At 44.8% G+C, this 15860-nt stretch overlaps 1 protein-coding gene across 2 annotated transcripts in view; it reads right to left on the bottom strand.

Moving 5' to 3' along the window:
• GLT8D2 (glycosyltransferase 8 domain containing 2) overlaps positions 1-15288 on the bottom strand; it is a 38609-nt gene extending 23321 nt beyond the window's left edge. Inside the window, exon 1 of one of the 2 annotated variants that reach the window (XM_030544616.1) lies at positions 15264-15288. The gene's annotated coding sequence lies outside the window, so the exon portion shown is untranslated. Of the gene's footprint in view, positions 1-1488; positions 1754-15263 lie in introns of those variants that run through there. The other variant, XM_030544605.1, reaches the window with a different exon arrangement.
• Positions 15289-15860: the final 572 nt, after the last annotated feature.

Here is a 15860-nt window from a genome sequence, read left to right on the forward strand (position 1 = left end):
GCCTTTAAAAAAAAACTTGTAAACAGTTCTTTTTAAAAATAAAATACCACACTAGGCACACATTTGAAAACAAAAAGGATGATTAGTTGTGTACAGGGAGCACAAGGCCTTTCTCCTGCCCTTAATAAGAGCTGCCTTTGATGCTAGCCAGCCCACATTCCTCAAGCTTGCAAGCACAGCTAGCCTTTTGGCCCGTCTACTATACCTATGGAGGTTCAGTCATAATCTTGATCAATGTGTAAGGGGAATTTCTTTTTACATTCCAGTCACCTGAGGCCTGTAAACCTATGAAAGCAAACTGAAACTTCAGGAAACAAGTTATTGAAGACATGAGATAAGATATCAAAAATTAAAACAAACAAGAACTACACAGCACTACAGGCAAAAAAGAAAACAATGTACTCATGTGACATTTCTCCCTCCAGCACTGTATCTCTTCCTAGCATCTCAACCCCCTTCTATATTTTCATGCCTGCAGATACAGATATTATGTTTATTATTTTTAAATAAAATTCATTTTGATTCATTTAGAAGAGGCTAGAGTGGTATGAATTCTTGAAAGCTGAGTCACAAAATACAGTTATGTCTTCTTGGTTAATTCTGAGTTTACAGAAAGATCTCGAGTCAGTCTCCAATTTTGATTGACACGTTAAATTCTAAACAGAACACGTAAACAGAACAGTCTGTATGCATATAAATATTGTGACTGGTTTGAAAAAGACGGATTAATAAACATAGTGTAAGGTAATAGTTATTTTAGGGCTAAATTCTTATCAGATCTGCACTGTTTATCTAAACTCCAATATTCTGCTCTCTCCATATGCACGGAACCCCCTTGATTTTCATATGTAAGTAGATCAGACGATCAGTCAAGAGAAGAGCTTTGCCTTTAGAAATCTCCTCTCCTGTGCACAGAACACAAATATTGTTTCCTTTCTAGTCTGGAAATTTGAATCAGTAATTTTTGTAAGTGGACAAAATTCTCACTCCTGGGGTGAAATCCTGGCCTTAGTGAAATCAATGGCAGTTTTGTCATTGATTTCAATAGGACCAGGATGTCACTCTTACAATTAAAATAATTTGTCCCAAACTGTAAATGTAACTTGCAGTCACTGTGATATGCAGCTGGCTTGTCAGAACCCTACACTAGCTCTAGACATAATTAAAACAGTCCGAATCGCTCCAAGTTTTTAATCTTTAAAATCCAAACCTAGAAAGACTCACATATAACAAAACTTTTAGTTCAATATTTGAAAAGATTCTTAATATCAGTGGTCTGCATTTTGTAGCCTTTCAAGAAAGAAAGGAACTCGACTTGTTACTCTGCAAACATTTACCCCTAGTTTTCCTAAACGCAGATTACTGGAATCTGACGTCTCTAGACACAACTGCCAGATCATATAACAAAATAAGGGGCGGCAGTAGGGAAAGCTGCATATGAAACAGTGACATTACTGTTTAGATATTTCCTGCTTAATTAGTCTTTACCTTTCAAACGCAGCACAGCACTCACGGCTTCTTTCTCCAGAAGAACTGCAGGGCGACAACACTCGGTTCCTAGCTAACCCAAAACTGCAAAGCACTCATGCCAAAACTGCCTTGCCCATGACTCCCCTTGGAAATCCTAGGTACGTGAGCCTTAAAGGGCCACAGTAATGCTTTTAAATTGGGAATCCTTTTTCAAATCCTTCAAGTGTGCTTTGGAGCGGTGCTGGTTTTTCTTTTATTTTTCTGTTCTGAGAAGCTGCTCAGAATCCAGAAATTGCACTGGCGTAGTGAAAGAGCCCCATAAATCACTTCCAGATGTGCTGAATGATGCAGCCCCAGATCTGGCAAACTCCCCTCAGATCCTCATCCGGCAGATTGCAAATAAATCCCATAGGAAACAAAAGTCCAGATGGAGGAAAAAGCAAATACCTCCAGAAGCAACTTCAACAATCGCATGGTCTCAAGTAACATTTTTATTTAATTGTTATTTTTGGTAACCATGAAGAGATAACTATTGGTAAGCAAGAATCAAGTAAGAAGAATGGGCACAAATCCAATGTATTAACATACTACATGACTATTGTGAACACTAATATGACATCAATAAGTACATTAATTCTTAGAAAATACTCACAATTAAGGACAGCATGATGTGTTTTTAACAATTGCTGTGGATTAAAGGTTATTAGGCTGGCTTTTTTCTTAGCATCCTTATTGGCAGGTTACATTTAAAAAGAAAAATAAACTAACTGTAATCTCAATAATAGCAAAGCCTGAACATTTGCGGTGAAATCTCTCTCCTCTCCCTCCCCTCCCATGAAATCAATGGCAAATTCTTATCAGGCTTTTACCCCTGGAATTTTGCTGGTATCTGTAGTACTGATACTTTGCCACTGGACCACTGTAACAGAAACAATTTATTTTTATTTTTTAGATTACAGATTTTTTTCTGTTGTTTCATCATCGTTTCCATTACAGTCAAGCTCAAGATGTAAAAATTTAACGTGGATTTCAAACATGCTAACATTTTCAAAAGTGTTCACCTCCAAGAGGTTGGTTTTTCCCTTTATAAAACTAGGGGATGTTTACAAAATTCAGCTCTGAATGTGGGTTGTGATTCTGAATTCTGTCCCTCCCAAATCTTGGGGTAATTATGAAATGGAGTTTTGGTTTGAACAAAAAGGGAATTTGGAACACCATTACTAAAGTTATTACTATATGCTGATATACCTTTCCTCCTGAAACCCTCTTTGAACCTTTTCCTATTCTTTTTTCCATGTCTATTTCCATGTCACCTCTCGTGCTTGGAATTTCCTCCCTCCCCTTGTACCAGTGAAATGCCCTTTCCCCATTCAAATATTTTCTTTACAATAAAACCATGGGGCTTTCAGGAGGATGTATTGAAAAAAGTATCACACTATACTACTATTCTATAGCAGTAGCATCATACTGTACATAGTATTCTAAACTCTTTTTTAAGTATTAGTACAGCTTGAGACAAAATGCAAGATTTTAAGGAGCTTCTGAAGATAGAATTTTTTCATGTCCAGTTATCAATATTCAAAACAGCTTTGTTTTTCTAGGGAAACTAGAGTTAGACCAAACCAAAATTCCAAATCTGGCCCAACCAAATTTAGAATATAGATTTTTTAAAAAGTCCACCAGACAAGCAAATACCTGAACTGTATTGTCTGTGTGTGATTTATGTCCTGATCCAACAAGCAACTCTTTATGGGTACAGAGTTCCACCTGTGAAGAGGTGCTTGCAGGACCAGAGCGGAAGAGAGGAGCGTATAGCTAAGCACCTCATTAGCACTGCCAGGGAAAAAATGATCAAACCCATGTCTCTTCAGTCCCACCCACACCTCGTTCCATCTATCTTCCATTTCCCCTCTAGGCCCACTGAAGAGATTGAGGCCTTGGCTACACTGGCGCTTTACAGCACTGCAACTTTCTCGCTCAGGGGTGTGAAAAAACACACCCCTGAGCGTAGCAAGTTACAGCTCTGCAAAGCGCCAGTGTAAACACTGCCCCAGCGCTGGGAGCGTGGCTCCCAGCACTGTAAGCTAACCCCCACAGGGAGGTGGAGTACGTGCAGCGCTGGGAGAGCTCTCTCCCAGTGCTGGCGCTGCGACTACACTTGCACTTCAAAGCGCTGCCGCAGGAGTGCTCCCACGGCAGCGCTGTACGGCTGCAAGTGTAGCCATACCCTCAGACTCCATGACAGGGCAGGAGTCTGCGTGTGTGAAGCTCATTGCAGTATTGGAGCCTTAGATCTCACTCCTACTACTAGGATTAGCGTAATTGGCAGCCAAGCTGCAGCACTCTCAAGAGGGGGGCCTACCTCATCTGTTTGCTTTGTGTTTATACTCTCACCACTACACACCCACAGAATCAAGACCTGTTTGCAGATTCTGAGATTCATCATCCCCACCCCACTCCATGGGTCCTGAGTCTCAACACCTTTAGTAAAACTTTCTCTATTTCCGTGGTCTTTTTAATAGATGTGCTCAATAGAACAGCCTGGTCGCTTCTCTCAAGCTTCAATATTTTACAAGTCATTGTTTCTCTCACAGATTTGTCAGTTCTCATATTACTATTAATAATAATCATGTTTATTGCAGTAGTGCCTGAGGACAAACCAAGAATGAGGCCCCACTGTGCTCAGCAGCATACAAACACAGTCGTAGACAGTCCCTGCCCTGAAGACCTTACAATCTAAGTTCTTTGCTAAAGTGATAGGTGGAGATCGGTGAATTCCAGAAAGGGTCAGATAAGGACTTTGAATAGTCAACATTTTCAAAGGTGGGTGCCTAAGAGAATGTCTGCATTTACCATCTTACAGTGGCAAAGCTGTATCAATACAGCTTTGCAGCTCTAAGTGCGCTTGTGTAGCCACGTTATGTTGAGGGGAGAGAAATCACCCGTCGACATAATAAAGCCAACTCAATGAGCAGTGGTAGCTGTCAGCGGGAGAGCGTCTCCCGCCAACACACCGCTGTGCACATGAGTGCTTATGCCTGCAACCCTTATGTCGCTTAGGGGGGTTGTTTTTTCACACCCCTGAGAGACGTAGCTATGCACATATACATTTCTAGTGTAGATCAGCCCGAGGTGGCTGATTGCCCATGAAGTGAGCACATGGGGCAGGACGGCAGGAAGGCTTGGCCCTGCTCTGCTTCAAGCATTTGCCCCGAGCTGGAAGTTTTGGAGGGGGAATTTCTCCCGAGTGGCTGAAAAACTTCAGCCATTTGGGCCAAACAGCAGAGGGCCATGAGCTCAGGCATCTGGGCCAGTGACATTTCCCATGGGAGGACAGAGCATGGCAGAGCCAGAGGGGACATGTCCAGGCCACAGAGAAGCTGGTCTCTGAGCCCCTTCCCCACTCACCAGAAGTGCTTGCAGTTCGGGACAGAATATTCCCCTGATTCAAAACACTTCTCCCCACCCCCACTGATCTGTGGCCAGGCTCCTTCCCAGGTGGGGCAAGGGAGCTGAGCGCAGGGAAAAACCTCTCCTGACCCTGCCTGCAAGTGGAACAGCAGCCTGAGCTTTGCTCCTCACCTGGGGATAGCACACTTGGAAAGGGCCCATAACAACATGGCTCCAGCCCCAGCATCTTGGTGGTGGGTCCCTCCTCCAGGCTGGGCAGGAGGCAGGCCATGCCCGGCTGCTTCCATCGCAGACAGGGCCTCAGTTGCCCCAGAGAGAGAAAGAGAGACCCCCGCAGGATGCCTCCCACACACAGAGCTCCCCAGAACCCCATAGCCTGCCTCCCCTGAAACCTCCCTAGCCCGCCCCCTCCGAGACCCATTGCCTCCAGTCCAGTCCCGTGGAGAGAGGGACTGCCGTCCTGGCACCATCCCCCACATCTCCCCAGGATAACCTGAGCCTGGCCCCACAGAGACCCACTTCCCCCAGCTCAGCCTCAGAAAAAGAGAGAGGGACTGGCCTGCCCCAGGACCCCGGGCCTGACCCCTCCAGCTCAGCCCCACAGAGACCCATTGCCCCCAGTCCAGCCCTCCCCCTACATACAGCTCCCTGGGACCTCCCAGCCCAGCACCCCCTCAGCCCAGCCCCACAGAGAGACCACCCCTCCCCCACAGCTCCCTGGAATCACTCAGCCAAGCCCACAGAGATCCACTGTGCCCAGCCTCACACAAGAGACCCCCTCCTCAGTCCCCACCCTCATACAGAGTAGATCTCCTCCACCCCCCTTCCCCGTGCCCCATTGCCCTCAGCCAGCCCCTCGCTCCGGGGACTGACACCTCTCACCATGCCCCATTGCCCCCAGCTGGCCCCTCGCACATGGTGGCCCACAAATATGTTTGCCGCCAGGCCCACAAAAGACTAATTTGGCCCTGATTGAGAGAACAGGAGCCATTCAGCAGTAGGGTGGCCTTCCTACACACACACATACCAGTGTGGGGGACTCCTCCTCCTCGCAGTCCTGACTGGGGGGTCTCTTCTCTGTTATCCAAAGTTCTTCATTATCCCTAACCCTTACTTGTTCGCCAGCCTGAGATGCATGTCCTCTGAAGCATATACCTCAGGCTGGGGAACTAGAAAGGGATTGGGATAATGCAGAGATTAGGATAACAGGGTTTTGGATAAACAGAATTATACTGCATCTCATTTCATCATTTCTCTACGATTGTAGGGACTTTGGGCAGTGGTGCACCTCAGTCCCTCCTATTCTCTGCCTGTGGCACATAATAGCTTAGACTCCTGTCGGCTGTAATACTTTGGTTTAATTTCAGTTGTTGGGTTTAGTATTTGGGTGCTGGTGGCCTATGATATACAGAAGGTCAGACTAAATGATCTAATATGCTTTTTATCCCAAATTAGAAGTTGCACATTTGTGTGCCTTGTGAATCAGACAAACTGTCTTTCTACATGTGAATGAAGTCTCTTTTTCTTATGAAAGCCTTAAAGCAGGTAGAATGTTTATACAATCAAAATGTATGGACTAAGTCCACCAGATTTAAAAGACAATCAAGTATTTTGTGTTTTTTTTTCTAAATAAGGGGTTCTCAAACTTCAATGCATCGAAACCCCCTTCTGACAAGAAAAATTACTACATGACCCCAGGAGGGGGGACTGAAGCCTGAACCTGCCCAAACCCCACCGTCCTGGGGGGGGGGGCCAAAGCAAAAGCCCGAGCCTCACCGCCCAGGGTGAGAGCCCAAAGCAGAAGTCCAAGGACTTAAGCCCCAAAGGCGGGCCTGTAACCTGAGCCCCACCACCTAGGGCTCTTTGGCCCCGGGCGGTGGGGCTCGGGCTTCAGGCCCAGGCCCCAAGCAAGTCTAATGCCAGCCCTGGTGACGCCATTACAATGGAGTAGCGACCCTGTGATGGGTTGAATCACAGAAACCCCCTGGGAGCTGCCACCTGATGTGCCAAGATTACCTCTGCCCCTGCTAGCGTGGGACCCCAGCACCCTGTCTTATTGAGCCAGACATGCCTGTCTGCTCCAACACAGACCCAGGGTCTGAATTACTCGCCCCAAAGCTGCAGACTTAGCTGAAAGCTGCTTACATAAGTGTTCTTGTCTTTAACACTCAGACGCCCAAATCCCAGTGGGGTCTAAACCCAAATAAATCTGTTTTACCTTGTATAAAGCTTATACAGGGTAAACTCAAATTGTTCGCTCTCTATAACACTCATAGAGAGACATGCACAGCTGTTCCCCCTCCCCCCCAGTATTAATACATACTCTGGGTTAATTAATAAGTAAAAAGTGATTTTATTAAACACAGAAAGTAGAATTTAAGTGGTTCCAAGTAGTAACAACAGAACAAAGTGAATTACCAAGCAAAATAAAATAAAACACGCCAGTCTATGTCTAATCCAACTGAATATAGATAAAATCCTCACCAGTTCCAGAATGCTTCCTTTTACAGACTAATCTCCTTTTAGTCTGGGTCCAGCAATCACTTACACCCCTTGCAGTCACTGTCCTTTGTTCCAGTTTCTTTCAGGTATCTTTGGGGGTGGAGAGGCTCTCTCTTTAGACAGCTGAAGACCAAATGGAAGGATCTCCCATGGACTTGATTAGACTTTTTCTTGTGGGTGGAGACCCCCCTCCTCTCTCCTATGCAGTCCAGCTCCAAGATGGAGTTCTGGAGTCACCTGGACAAGTCACATGTCCATACATGACTCCCAGTTTTTATAGGCAGAAGCCATTGCCCACATGATATCATGAATGTCTCCAGGAAGACTTCTTGTGTGGACTGGAGCATTCCAAGATGCATTGTTCCTTAAGTGCTTCCTGACTGGACGCTTAACTTTTTGAATTCTTTTCTCCAGGAACTGACCAAATGCTCATTTAGAATGTTATTTAGAAATCAAGCAAGTACACAGCCAATATTCATAACGAGTACAAAAATGATACATGCATACAAATAGGATTAAATAGATTCAGTAGATCATAACCTTTATGTAGATATGTTACATCGCATGTGTAGCAGAGAACATGTTCCAGTTATGTTATCTATATTCATAAGCATATTTCCATAAAGCCTTATGAGGGGTGCTGTCACAGACCCACTTTGGGGTCCTGACCCACAGCTTGAGAACCGCTGTTTTAAATTATGGTTGCACTACAGAAGTAGTATGAGTCATATGCAGGGATCCTAGAAATCTGTTTGCCATGGGAAAATGTGGAAAAACCGTCCTGTGACACCCCCACATGCTCGCTGCTGGCACTGGCAATCTATCAGCAGCATGGATCTCTGACCGAGTCCCCAGTGCATCTGTCAAAGCACCTTCCCCTGGCTTGGGGTGGAGTGAGCTAGTGAGAGGCAACTGACCCCAGTGCACTGCCAAACTCAGCTCCAGCATAAAAAAAATGACAGAATGGCATTCTGGAACATTCTGGCACAACTCTAAACCTGGTGTCTCCTCATTTTCATGGTTGAAAAATTGCTTACATCTGGAATACAGAATCATTGCCTTGCGGTTATAGAAAGCGGTGTTTACCCAAAACGAATAAATCCCACAGCATTCTAAACTTCCTGCATGAATGATTTTTTCACGTCCTTCATTTTGGGTTGTTGTAGGTTGAGTGATATGGATTCTACAGTTTAATACAAAGGCTCTCACCCCATATGTTACAGGTTGCAAAGAATACTCTGTGTGTGCATGAGAAATGTACAGCAATTTTGTTTTATGAGACTTCATAATTTTTATACAGAGCTCTGTATGAATAATTGCTACCACTCTTCCAAAGCAAAATAATTACAGATGGATGCCTTTTTATTTATAGACATTCCTATGGCACTCATCACTGTAGTATCTGAGTGCTTCACAGCCATTTCTGACTTAAGCCTCACAATACTCCTGTGAGGTAGGGAAGCATCATTATCACAGTTTCAGGTATCAGGAAACTATGGCAGACAGAGACCCAAGGCCATACAGGAAATCAGTGTCATAGCCAGGATGAGAAGCCAGTTCTCCAGCTCCTGATTCTTAGATCTCACCACAAGACCTCCCTGAAACAAACAGCCTGTGTACTTGGCTATTGCAGTCAAATAAAAAGTTAGTGGTCCTGAACAGCAAATATAAATGGAGTTATGCTCAAACAAAGGGGAAATGTTTATTGGCAGGCCTTGCAATGGGAGGAAGGGGTAGAAACAGAGAGTGCCCCAAGGAGCTTTGAGGGGGAAGAAAAATTATGTAATATACAATTCAATTTTTCTGTACAAGCCAGAGAGGTGGAAGGTGCCTGGGTGGCTACAGATGCTGCTGCCACCGTGTCATAACTTTAGTCCCAGATTTGGACCTTAGCGTCCAAAATATGGGGGCTAGCATGAAAACCTCCAAGCTTAGCTACCAGCTTGGACCTGGTACTTGCTGGCACCACCCAAAAAATTAGAGTGTTTTGGGGCACTCTGGTCCCCCTGAAAAACCTTCCCTGGGGACCCCAAGACCCAAATCCCTTGAGTCTCACAACAAAGGGAAATAATCCTTTTTCCCTTCCCCCCTCCAGGTGCTCCTGGAGAGATACACAGACACAAGCTCTGTGAATCCAAACAGAGTGACTCCCCCTCTCCGTTCCCAGTCCTGGAAACAAAAGCACTTTCCTCTTCATCCAGAGGGAATGCAAAATCAGGCTAGCAAATCCAACACACACAGATCTCCCCCTGATTTCTTCCTCTCACCAATTCCCTGGTGAGTACAGACTCAATTTCCCTGAAATTTCCCAGAAAAGAAAACTCCAACAGGTCTTAAAAGAAAGCTTTATATAAAAAGAAAAAAAAATACATACAAATGGTCTCTCTGTATTAAGGTAACAAAATACAGGGTCGATTGCTTAAAGAATATTGAATAAACAGCCTTATTCAAAAAGAATACAAATTAAAGCACTCCAGCACTTATATTCATGCAAATACCAAAGAAAAGAAACCATATAACTTACTATCTGATCTCTTTGTCCTTACACTTAGAAACAGAAGATTAGAAAGCAGAAACTACTTCTCCAAAGCTCAGAGAAAGCAGGCAGACAGACAAAAGACTCAGACACAAACTTCCCTCCACCCAGAGTTGAAAAAAATCCGGTTTCCTGATTGGTCCTCTGGTCAGGTGCTTCAGGTGAAAGAGACATTAACCCTTAGCTATCTGTTTATGACAGGCAGGCCTTGCAATGGGAGGAAGGGGTAGAAACAGAGAGTGCCCCAAGGAGCTTTGAGGGGGAAGAAAAATTATGTAATATACAATTCAATTTTTCTGTACAAGCCAGAGAGGTGGAAGGTGCCTGGGTGGCTACAGACGCTGCTGCTGCTGCTTGGAAAGGAGCTTGGAAAAATATAGTATTAAGGATGTGACGTTGACTAGATCAATAGTTCTACAAAGATGCTGTAGGAGACATTAACCAATTCTTAGCTTGGATAGGTAGGCTTTGGCACAGGTTCCATCTTCAGCCAAAATTTTTTAACTTTTTTTTTCCTCTCCCTTGCACATTACATAAGTGGTTCCCAACCTTTTCTCTGCCATGGCATACCTTGATCTCCAGGGTCTCTTTCCCTCACTTCCGGCTGGAAGCTGCAGGAGAGAAGGGGAGGAGCAGAAGAGCTGATCCATTGTTTACACAAGATGTGAGGAGGGACGAAAGGAAGCTCTGATTGGTTGCTCCACCCCTGGACAAGGAGGGACGGTGAGGCAGATGGCCCATCAGAAGGCGGCTTCCCCCCCTTGTTCTTATGTAGTTTTAAAAAAAAATTCCATGCACAGCTGTTTGGGCCTGACAGCACACTGGTTGGGAATCACTGCATTACACACACCTTTAGGGATTCTCCTGTGGGGGACTAGTTCAAGGTGAAAGAGAAGTTCACTCTCTGGCCTATTCAGTCTTTTAGCCTCAAATCTTACGTTGTGCCCAAAGTATTACATTTGTGTTTGGTGTAACAGTGCTCCTTGCCCTATTTATACGAAGCTTTTGCTGGGACAAGGGAGGCGATTTCAGTCCAGTGAGGCTCTCTTCACAGTTGGAAATTCCATGGTGGCTTTTTCACAGATCCATTCGTTGGGGTTGAAACAGCTCTCAGCCAGAACTTCGTCCATGCCACAAACAACACAGCTATGACTGCCACTGCTGCCAGTAACATGAAGCCTAATGGAAGAGAGTGTCAGAGAAGCAGATTTTACTCCAGTGATGTGCTAGTTGGGTATGTTAATAACAGCTTTCCCTAAGACAGCTTTCCTCCCAACATTTGAGCTAAACGGGTATTCACAGAAGTAAACGGTTTCAAAAAATCTGGCTAAGGATTTTCTGCTCTGCTCTGACCCTACCTCAGTTATTCAAGTTTCACACCTTTGGTATTTGTGTTGTCATAAACCTACTAGTTCTTCCATTGTCCATGGAGTCTCTCAGTTGAGAGAGAGGGTAGACAAGACCTGAATTTCTAATGTAGAGGGAAAATTTAAAATAAAATACAAAACAAAAAACAGAACCCTTTCAGGCCACTCTTGGCAAAGGCCCAATATGTTTCCGTTGCAGGTTATCTGGAACAAACCCAAGCACCTCTACATAACCGGTAAGGAAAGGAAAGGAAGAATCCTGTTTCCAAGTCAAACTACGGGAGGAATTTTAAGACTGGAAGGTCTTTGGGGCAGGGACCGCTTTTTTGTTCAATGTTTGTAGAATGCTAGCACTGTGGGGTCCTGGTCCTGACTAGGTGCCTAGGTGATATGATACTACAAATAATAAGTGGGCAGAAAGTACTTATCCAAAGTGGCATACTCTAGAGAAGGAAGAGAGTAAGCTGGGGATGTGATATCAACTGGTGCAACCATGGCCACTCCTAAAATGTCTGCAAGAGATCAGCTCTTGGATAAAGAGCAATTGGCTTTAGCTGAACACAGGCAAGACCCAAATGATGCTGGCTGGAGAGAGAAAATGCTTTGAAGAACTAGTCAAGACACTGTCACCACCTTCTACTGAAGGCACACAGCCCCTATTCTTCAAAATGGTAAAAAAGCTCAGGGGCCAGTTGGACTTCTTACTAAGCTTGGATCCAAGGAGCATTAAATGTATCTGAAACTGCCCTCTTTCACTGTTAGCTTGCTAGTTCCTTCCTTCCAGATGAGGACCTGGCAAGAGTGATCCATGCATGTGTCGCATCCAGTCCAGGTTACTGTAATTCACTGTATCTATAGCTGAATGTGAAGAGAATGTACAGGCTCCAGTTGGTACAGAACATGGTTGCCTCCCCTCTTCATGGTTTACGCAGTTGTGAGCACATCAGGCCTGTATTCAAGCCCCTCCCTGGCTCCTTGTCAGCTATCAATTTATGGCCTTGGTACTATTTCTCAAAGCACTTTGTGAATTAAGCCCTAGCTTCCATCTAAGATCAAATTTTGGTCTATGAACTGCGGAGATCGCTGTTCCCCTCTGGGATAATGAAGTCACAAATCCTAGAACAAAGCACATGACAGCTGGGCACAAAGAATTCTGAGCCAGCGGGATGTGGCTGTGGAACAATCCTCCAGAGGAGACCAGGCAAATCAAGAGTCTGGCCGTCTTAAGGAAATGCTGCAAAACTTTCCTCTTTGAAAAAGCCTTTCTACAGTAAGACTAATACTCAAAACACTGACCCCTTAAACCTCCACCTACTGACCAACCAAAAATAGGAAATTAACAAAATGTAAAACAAAACCCATACCCCAAGCCTAAGCAGAGTTTTAACTCCCAAAAAGGAGAAGTGTCAACAACTCTGTGAAGTCCACAAGAGACTTTGCTCCTGGTATAGGTCTTACAAGGAAGGCACTGATGGTCAGATTTCTAAAGATATTTGGTACCTAAAGATGCAGACAGGTGCTTCTGAAAATCTCACTAGGCATGTATGCACCCAATTTCATTCACGTCAATGGGAAGTAGGTGCCTAGGCACGTCTGAAATTCTGACTAGCTGCCTACCCACATCTTTAAGCACCTACATGCCTTTACAAATCTGGCCCCAGATACTACAGTGGTGGGCAGCAGTATAAAACAGATCTATTTAATTAATTAGAGGTGTTCCTCAAAAGGAATGGTAGACGTTGTCACTCAGGTACTCTTAATTGCCATCCCTTTCCCTCATAACTCAAGAACACAGGAAAAAACAGAAAATTAAAAGTGGATAAAATGAATGTTTGTTATACAAGACAGTTGACTTGTGGCACGCAGTGCTGCAGGAGGTGAGAGTCTAGTACTGTAGCTGGTTTTAAAAGAGGTAGCATAATTTTATGAGCAGTAACAGTAGCTGTAGCTCAGTATCTTGTTTCAGGGCATGAAATGATCACCATGGGGGACAGAAGCAATTTTTCCCATGCTCAGACCCCTGCTCCAGTCGTGCAACGTTGAAAATAGGATTGCATTCTGCAGGACTTTCATCTTCTTCAAAAGCATCAAGTACTGCCTTCTGCCACCAGGGCTGTCCTTAGGGTCTAAGGGTATGGCTACACTTGAAACTTCAAAGCGCAGTGTGAGTCTGGTTGCAGCGCCAGCGCTGAGAGCTCTCCCAGCGCTGTGGCACTGTTTACACTGGCACTTTACAGCGCTGTATCTTGCAGCGCTCAGGGGGGTGTTTTTTTCACACCCCTGAGCAAGAAAGTTGCAGCGCTGTAAAGCGCCAGAGTAGCCAAAGCCTTAGGCCATGGCTACGCTAGAGAGTTGCAGCGCTGGTGAGGGGGTTACAGCGCTGCAATTTAGGATGTGGCCACACTTGCAAAGCATGGCCAGCGCTGCAACTCCCTGGTTGCAGCGCTGGCTGTACACCCGGTCGAGCCTCGGGTGTAGGGATTCCAGCGCTGGTGATCCAGCGCTGGTCAGCAAGTGTGGACGCCCACCAGCGCTTTTATTGACCTCCGGGGTATAAGGAGGTATCCCAGAATTCCTGTCCACAACAAACCGGAAGAAAGGGAGAGATCGGAGTTCAGCCAAACTGCTTATTTAAAAAACAAACACAGCTCCTGTTTGCTGAGCGAGCGGAGGCAGGCAGGGGAATTACTTTGGAATGTTCACAGCGGTTTGCTTGAAGAGAGAAACAGCACGCTCACACGGCAGAGGGGGAGGGGGAAGTCTGTGTTGAGCAGTTGCTTATCTGGTCTGACGGGTATTTAGCAGTACATAATTTGCATTTAGTGAATGAGAGAGGAGTGGGGGAAGGGAGTTAGAACTTTTAAAATGATTGAAGGTAGGCACTCTATATCTTCCAGTCCTTAGAACTTGCAAGGCAGGGAGCTGAGAACAGTGTCAACTCCAAAAATCCATTCTGTCTGTCTCCTCCACGCTCCCTGTCACATTCCACCCCACCCCCATCTTTTGAAATGCACGTTGCAGCCACTTGAATGCTGGGATAGCTGCCCACAATGCACCACTCCCAACAGAGCTGCAAGTGCTGCAAATGTGGCCACACTGCAGCGCTGGTAGCTGTCAGTGTGGCCACACTGCAGCGCTGGCCCTACACAGCTGTACGAACACAGCTGTAACTACCAGCACTGCAAAACTGTAAGTGTAGACATGGCCTTAGTGTCCACCCTCCTGCCTCTTCCTATCCCTGTTCTAATTTGACCCTTCCTGCAGACTCCCACCACAGCTGGCTGCTGCAGCCTGGTGAATCTTCCTCCTGAGGGGATCTAGTACTTAAAAGTGAAAAAGCCTTCCAGCCTGCCAGACCTATTAGCACAACACTGAAACTGTTAAAAGAGCCATTCAAGCGGTAACGATGCCATTTAACAGGCATTTGCCAACCCCCAGGTATATGCTGTCAGTTTCTGAATTTACAGAAAAAAGAGTTGTGCATGACTGTAATATTCATTCAGAACATGCTAGTCTACAGGACCTTAGTTTAATATTTGCTTTAAAAATATGTCATCAGTGTGTTGCTGAAGATTACGAAATCACATCTCTAAAAAATCCTTGCACAGATTTTCAGATGCACAATCTGAGTATTCATCTTTAGCTTTAAATGCTTGGATCTTCAGATACATAGTTTTTAAATAAATCCTTCAAAAGACCACCCTTATCTAAAATACACGTGAGCCCAGGCTGCCAACGGGCATAGGGACACCAGTTTAATAATACTGCATAGGGCTCCATAAATCCTAAGGACGGCCTTGTCTGCCACAGACAGGATACCAGACTAGATGGGCCAGGGGTCTCTTCAGACCTATGATCTTTTTGTTTAGTGCAGTAAAGACGTTGCATAAACAACAGAATCCTAATTTGATCCAAATAGTTTAAAATTATTAATAATAAAATAATAATAATAATAAAAGGGAATGGATTCAACATACTTCTCTGCTGGTAACCAGGCACCAGTTACCCACAGCCATCTGTCCTTCCCCTTACTGAGTCCAAGCCAGTAGTAGCCTTTTTCCATCTTCATCCTGTTCATAATAAAGGTCTGGAAGACACAAGACCAAAACTGAATCAGATTGACAGGATAATATTAATGAAGGCAAAAGAAAGAAAAACATGTAATCAGTTGTCCCAATGCTCTTATGGGAAATAATCCCTAAATAAAATCATATAATAATAAATAAATAATAATAATAATGTCAGTTTCATGACACTTCTCATTCTAGAGCAGCGCTTCTCAAAGTCAGGCACCGCTTGTGCAGGGAAAGCCCCTGGCAGTCCGGGCCGGTTTGTTTACCTGCCGCATCAGCAGGTTTGGCCAATCGCAGCTCACCAGGAGCTTTCCCTGCACAAGCGGCGGACTGGCTTTCAGAAGCACTGATCTAGAGCTCTTTATAAATAACAGCTAAGTCTTATTATCCCCATTTTAAAAATGGGGAAATTAAGGTACAAAGAGTGAAATTCACCCCTGTGCAGCAGGCCAGTGAATGCAACTAAGTGGTACTTAGACACTGTTTCTGTCTTTCTGAGCA

The sequence above is a fragment of the Gopherus evgoodei genome, chromosome 1 (assembly GCF_007399415.2).
Source record: "Gopherus evgoodei ecotype Sinaloan lineage chromosome 1, rGopEvg1_v1.p, whole genome shotgun sequence".
Lineage (NCBI taxonomy): Eukaryota > Metazoa > Chordata > Testudines > Testudinidae > Gopherus > Gopherus evgoodei.